This window comes from Balaenoptera borealis (assembly GCF_965194805.1).
Source record: "Balaenoptera borealis genome assembly, chromosome: 15".
Classification (NCBI taxonomy): Eukaryota; Metazoa; Chordata; class Mammalia; order Artiodactyla; family Balaenopteridae; genus Balaenoptera; species Balaenoptera borealis.
Genome location: NC_138871.1, coordinates 83,039,364 through 83,046,749, shown reverse-complemented (window position 1 = coordinate 83,046,749; position 7,386 = coordinate 83,039,364). Strand labels below are relative to the sequence as shown.

Sequence of the window (7,386 nt, the reverse complement as noted above, 5' to 3'; positions counted from 1 at the left end):
TCCCCCTTCTCCTCTGAGCTCCTTTTCCTCAAGGAGCATTCAATCCAACGGGGAAGATAAGCTTGTTAACAATTTTTTGCCAGGTAGAATGAACGATTGCGACAAAAACAGGCGTAACTGAAGTTCATCTGAAAGGGCATAACTAAGCGCAATGGTGGGTTTCAGGGAGGACTGGAAGTGGAAGGGGGTGTTGGCATTGAAAGAAAAATAGATCTTTAATAAACCAAGAAAGAGAAAGGGCATTCCAGGTAGAAGGAGTAGCATGGACAAAAGCTTAGCGATAACACTGTTTAGGAAAGTTCTATGCGAGCAGAGGGTCTGAAAAGCTCCCTTATATGGATGTGGAGAGTGGTGCAGGGCTAGGATGCTCGGCTTGATGGACAGGTTCCAGAGCTGGCCTGAGCGCGACAGAGAGGATTCCAGGCTTCTAGAATAGACGCAACAGGTCAGAACCGGTTCTCCTGGAGGTGAGCTCCTCAGGAATAGAGAGGGCACCCCGTTGCTGACAAGGCCAGCTCCCCCTGCAGGTGCCAAGTGCTGGAGCTCTCAGCCACGCTGGGCTTCTTTCTTCTGGGCCCAGGGGCCCTCGCTGTCCCAGTCAGGAGCTGCCCACTAGACCTCAGGCAGCAAGGGGAGGAGGAGAAAGTTCTGCTTCTCAGGATGACGTTAACAGGAATGGGGCTGCCTGAAAAACAGACATTTTGAAGGCGTGAGAGGAAACCTGTGATGCATGGAGTATTGCGTTGTAACAGGAGGAGACCTTCCAGCCCCACCACCCCCTGTGCTGTGGCATCTGCAAGTCAAGGCAGGATCCGGGTGCCCGCTTGGCGCTTCAAGGCCTCTGTGCTCTCACTCGCCCAGTGCCATCCTCTAATCAGGACGTGAGTCTTCTCCCCTTCAGAACTTTTTTTTAAATTGAAGTATAGTTGATTTACAATGTTGTGTTATTTTCTGGTGTACAGCAAAGTGACTCAGTTATACACGTATGGATAGATAGATGATAGATAGATAGATTCTTTTCACTTTCTTTTCCATCATGGTTTATTATAGGATATTGAATATAGTTCCCCATGCTATACAGTAGGATCTTGTTGTTTATTTTGTATTTAGTAGTTTGTATCTGTTAATCCCAAACTCCTAAATTATCCCTCCCTACACCCTTTCACCTTTGGTAACTCTGTCTATGTCTGTGAGTCTGCTTCTGTTTTGTAAATAAGTTCATTTGCAACATTTTTTAGATTCCACATATAAGTAATATAATATGATATTTGTCTTTGTCTGGCTTACTTCACTTAGTATGACAATCTCTAGGTTCATCCATGTTGCTGCAAATGTCATTATTGTATTCTTTTTTTATGGCTGAGTAGTATTCCATTATATATATATACACCACATCTTCTTTATCCATTCATCTGTTAATGGACATTCACATTGCTTCCATGTCTTGGCTATTGTAAATAGTGCTGCAGTGAACATTGGGGTGCAGGTATCTTTTCGAATTAGAGTTTTCTCCGTATATATGCTCAGGAGTGGGATTGCTGGATCATATGGCAACTCTATTTTTAGTTTTTTAAGCAACCTCTATCCTGTTTTCTATACCGGCTGCACCAATTTACATTCCTACCAGCAGTGTAGGAGGGTTCCCCTTCGGAACTCTTAATGAACAACAGGACAACCTCAATCCAGTAACATCGAGAGGGGTGTCTCTCTGCTGTCCTCACCGATGCCTGTGGAACATTTCTCTCCCAAGAGTTTGGCAGACAGGCTGCTTCATTCCTCTCTTGGCTTCCTTTCCCTGTCACACCGCAGGTGGCTTTCAGAAAACACATTCCACATCTTTATCATCTCTTGTGCAAGTGGGTGGCCTCCTTTCTGACCCTGGCTGATAGTTCTGCCCTGGGCTGGGACCCTGGGGGGACAGCACTCCAGATGCCCAGGGGAGGAAAAGGGAGCCAGAATTTACCAAGTGCTCTCTGGGTTGGGATTCTAGCTGTATTCTTTCTCCTGTGTGTTTTATTTAAATCACATCAATGTTACACTAGAGAGTTTTAGTCCTTTTGGACAAATAAGGAAGCGAACTCCTGCAGAGGAAGTAATTTGCCTAAAGTCACTCACTTAGAACCAGATCCTCTGACTCTTAAGCCAACACGTTTTCTTTTTTTAAGGCACTGTTTCATTCCTGAGGTGCCTAGGTCTTTCCTGGAGAGAGACTGAGACAGATAAGAAAAAGAGAAAGAATGTCTGAAGAAAAGAGAAACCACTCCAAGAGTAAGTGTGTCAGTTCGTCTATCATTTCATTGAAATCATACTTCAGGAGCCTCTCTCATAGGCCTGGCTGTGCCGCAGTCCCCACGCCACACTTTCCATCTGGAAAACTCCTCCTTCAAGGTGTGCTCCAAAGCCAACCTCTGAGACGTCTTCCCTGACACTGCTCCAAAATGAGGCAAAATAAATGGCTTCCTCCACCTGGCTCCCTAAATGGGTTGTACGAATTTTGCACTATAGCTGTTAACATTAATTCAACTATGTGCTGTCAACTAAAAATGAGAGTCAGACAGACAGACAGGCAGAGACAGAGACAGAGTTAATTTTATGTGTCAACTTGACTGGGACGTGGGGTTTCCAGTTATTGGGTTAAACATTTTTCTGGGTGTGTGTGTGAGGGTGTTCCTCCATGAGATGAACAGTTGAATCAGTACGTAAGTGAAGCAGAGTGCCCCTTTGGCCCTCATCCAATCCACTGAAGGCCTGAATAACAAAAAGGTAGGGTCAGAAAGAATTCTCTCTCTGCCTGACTCTCTTAGCGTTGGGACATAGGTCTTCTCCTGCCTTCAGACTTGACTCAAATTGGAATTATACCATCAGCTGTCCTGGGTCTCCAGTTTGTGGACTGCCGACCTTGGGATATGTCAGCCTTCCTAAGGAATTAGCTCCTGTAATTTTTAGATATATCTTGCTAGTTCATTTTCTCTGGAGAACTCTGACTGAATACAGAGAGAAAGAAAGAGGAGAGAGAGAGAGAGAGAGAGGAGAGAGAGAGAGAGGCTCACCCACTGTTATACTCAGTGAGTGTGTCCCAGGGTGAGCAAGAGATGGGAAGTGAACACCTGAAGATGTCTCCATGGCTCTGAGCTCTGGGGGCCTCAGTATGAGCCCCTCACTCTGCTGTGGGTCCCTCCAAGCCATATTCTTTTTCACACACACAGGCTCGGAACCAATGTAACTGCTTAATTGGGGGCCCAATCGAAGAAAGGATGACCCAGTGTCATTTTGAATACATGTGTTTTTTGCCACATAGGCATAATTTTAGAATATTGTCTTCATATATAATGTGGTTCCATTGTGTGTATACGTGTGTATGTGCGTGTGCACGCATGTGAGTATAGCAGAGTGTGGTAGGTATGTATGTGACTCATTGGAATTTTTTCATTGACATCGAAAGCAATATTGGTTTCTTGGTTTCCTGAGAGAGTTTATGTACGATCAGATTATATGAGTGACACTTTTCCAAAATAGCTCAATATATATATATATATATATATTTTTTGGTACCTACCTGAAGTGGATTATGCCCTGAGACCAGCCTTTCCATCCATCCCAACAGTTCTCTAAGAAGTAAAGAATGTAAGTGGAAAGTATACTGTCTGCTCTTGTCATCAGCCTAATCTCCTTTACCAGGCTTGGTAACACTTGGATTAGAAATTGTGGTTTAGGCTTGAGGTTCAATTTGGACTTTGGTCTCTGAATCTAAAGTTTTAGATCTGCTTACTCAGGTATGCCTGAAGTCTGGAAAGAAAGAAGAGTAAAGAGAGAGAGACCTGATCATTCAAATTAGTGATTGTGCAGAAGATAAGAGCCTGCCTTTGGAGGGACCAGGATCCCAAGGGAGAACTGGCTTTGATTGAAGAGACTCTGTCTATTAGTAACACGTGGCCTAATAAATTCCAGTTCTTACCCATCAGATTAATAAATCCTCTCCCTTTGGGGAAATGTTTGAGTGGGTAGTTTATTTTAAGTCATGCTCCACAATGGAAAGAAGGGAAAATTATTTTCCAGAGTTTACATTCTTAATGAGGAGAAGTAGAAAAGTCTTCACCCTCTAACCCCTGTCCCTCCAACTTCCCTCCCCAACCCATCAATGGGAGAACATCTGTGGATATCCTGCAAATGGAGGCGTGGCTCAGATATGATAGACCTTGTGAGTTGGGTCAAGGAGTTTGGATACAAATCACTGGTAATTACTAAACAGCATAGTTATAGGATCAGATTTGAATTTTTTTAATTTTTTAATTTTTTGGCTGCATTGGTTCTTCATTGCTGCGCGTGGGCTTTTCTCTAGTTGCAGCGAGCAGTGGTTTCTCTTGTTGCGGAGCACGGGCTCTAGGTGCACAGGCTTCAGTAGTTGCAGCATGCAGGCTTCAGTAGTTGTGGTGCGCAGGCTCAGTAATTGTGGCTCGTGGGCTGTAGAGCGCAGACTCAGTAGTTGTGGCGCACAGGCTTAGTTGCTCTGCAGCATGTGCGATCTTCCCAGACCAGGGATCGGACCTGTGCCCCCTGCATTGGCAGATGGATTCTTAATCACTGCACCACTAGGGAAGTCCCAGGATCAGATTTGTATTTTTAAGTCATCACTCTGATTATGATTGAAAAATACTTGTCAGAGGAGCAAGAGAGCAAATAAGATTCTTTTACAAAGATTTAGGGAACGGTTGACCATGGCTCGGTCTGGGATAGTGGCAGTGGGACGGGGGAAAGTGGTGAGTCTGAAAGGTCCTCAAGGGGTGACTGGATGGGAGTGGGATGAGTCAGAGAGAGGAGTCCTGTGATGCTCTGTGTTTCTAGATTGAGCAACTGTGTGGATTGTGCTGGAACAATGGCTGAGTTGCTGTTTTGGATAGCAGGAAATTATGAGATCAGTAGGAGATACACCAGGTTTTAATTAACTCTGAGTCACCCAAGTGAAGTTGCCTTAACATGGTTGGATATATGGGTATGGATTTCAGGAGAAAAGACTGGGCTGGAACCCAGCATTGGAGAGATGTTGACATATACACAATAAATGTATCCAGGGATGAACGATTTCCAGGGAAGAAGGACTTTCCATGCTCAAAGCAGGAACATTTCAGGCAAACCAAGAGAGTCGATCACCCTACTCATAAGCAAATGTGCTAGAGAATGAAATACTAAAGAGACCAGTAGAAAGGGGTTCTCTAGCTAGCCTCAAAAATGAGTCAACAAACAAAAAATCAGGGCTTTACTTACAGTCAAGAGAGTAGCCCCAATGGGGCAAGACTGTAGAGATTTCGGGAAGCACTCAGGCCCTGTGCCTATTTAGATGCCTGACTATTGTAATTAGTCTTTATTTGTTCACATGAGAGTGTTATTATTTCACTCAAAACAATAGTTTTAGGATCTCCATTGCTTAGACCACAGTGTTCGAATTTCTCATTTAAACACATTTCTCTACAGTTATAATCTAGCCCTCCTTCTTCATTTCCCCTTCTTAATCCCAATGCTCTAGCCACACAGAATCACTTTCTACCCAAAGAGGATCCATTCCCTGCCCCTGAGGACCCAGCAGCCAGAGTCCAGCTCAGGGCTTCTCCTTCCTAAGGCCTCCCCTCCCCATCCTGTGCTTGTCGTCTGCCCAACACACATTTGTGAGGCTCTCAAGTTTCAGGCTCTGTCCAAGTTCTGCAGATAAAGACATAACTGCAAGGACAGTCATGGTCTGAGAGGAAACTTCTGGGTTGAGACTCCCTGTCGATGCTCCCAGAGCCCTTAGTTTCTATCTAGCAGAAGCCCTGTGTCTTAGTTGCTTTCCTGAGCATCAGAAGGAAAGAGGGTGTTTTGGAAAGAACACTGGGCTCAGGAGCCCACGAGCCCACTCCCCCAACTCTGCTGCCCACTTCCCTCCACTCACCTTCATTTTTGAACCTCCATTTGCTCATTCCTAAGATAACCTCACAAAGTTGCAATAAAGATCTAATAAAACAACTGATATAAGCATGCCTCGTTCACTACGGAAAAAAAATTCTTTTTCTTACTTACTGCCCAAGATCAGAGAGCGTGAGTCAGCTTTACATGCATAAAACAAACTTGCCGTAGCTGTTTCTGGTATAGATTCGGTCACTCCATTAATGGTAAATAAAATCTGAGGGGGTCGGGGTGGGGAGGAGGGGGAACTCGGCACTGAAATGAGATGCAATCAGGCTAAAGGACAAACTTTGCTGCTTTTCTTTATTCCTAGGCAGAAAACTTGGCGATTTTCCTTGGGTTTCGAAAACAAGATGAAAGAGAAGGAAGGAGAGAAGTTCTGACATGTCTGACGTCTCATGCCTACAGGGGACTCATTCTTCTATAGAAACAGGGGGGCTGATGGTTTTTTCTTTTTAAGCTGGATCTTAGAATTGTAGACATGCATATCCCTATAGCTCTAGGGGCGCTAAAGAGACTCTGACTTCCTTCCAAAGTGCAGGTGAGGAAACTGAAGCCCTGAGAAGACACTGAGTGATCTGAGCTGGAAACAATGAAAAGGAACGAAAAGACCAGAAAGTTGGGCTCCCAGCTGGTGATCCAGGGCCCCTTCCTTCTGCCCCAGTCGTGCCTTCTTCCCCAGGCAGCAGGCATCCTTAACTGCCTCGCAGCAAGCACTGTCAATGATTCATCAATTGGCAGCTTTCTTATTTTTTGGTCTGGAGCCACTTTAAATGTGATCAACAAAGTTACTTTTTAAAAATAATGCCATATCCAAATAAAAATGTCTCTTGTCCTGTCCAGACCAGGTGGAGTACGTCTTTGTCTCAGGAGGGAGAAAAGGTAATTCATGTCAGAGATAATATGTTAAATGAGTGAAAATAAGTAATTTTAACAATCATTGTCTAAAGCTGAGTAGGATGCCAATATTTATTGATGTGGTTTTCTTCTCTGGTAGTGTTTTTGTATTGCTGATGGACCCTTGCAATCAATCAGGCACTTTTGATTTGTTAAAAGAAAAAGAAAAAAAATAGAGAGGAGGACAATTTAGGAAGTGGAAAAGATAGTCTTAAATTGGGTATCAGGGTAAAGGCACATAAAATGCATGAAAGCCCTCGCCTTTTGTTTGCAGGCCTTGTGGCTGGTGCAGGTCTGAGGTCTCTGCTGTTGTGCAGGAAAAGGTGGGAGCTCCCCTCCACCCTTCCCCTTCCTGCCCCTCCACTGGTTGAACAAGCAAGAGAAGGTCAGGACAACTCATACCGAAAACCAAGGAACCCAGGGCCATGCAAATCAGGGTCACCTAGCAGGGCTGCTGCTTCTTTAAGCCTAGGTCATACCAAGCGTACAAAAAGCCAATAAAATAAACACAGAGAAGATTTAGAGCCAGGTCAATTAGGCAGAAGGGCATAT

At 44.5% G+C, this 7,386-nt stretch overlaps 1 long non-coding RNA gene across 1 annotated transcript; it reads left to right on the top strand.

The window, feature by feature from the left end:
- Positions 1 to 430: 430 nt before the first annotated feature.
- Positions 431 to 6,777, top strand: LOC309612592. Its single transcript, XR_014235309.1, has 3 exons — positions 431 to 881; positions 3,563 to 3,624; positions 6,251 to 6,777. It is a non-coding gene; the product is annotated as an uncharacterized lncRNA (long non-coding RNA).
- Positions 6,778 to 7,386: the final 609 nt, after the last annotated feature.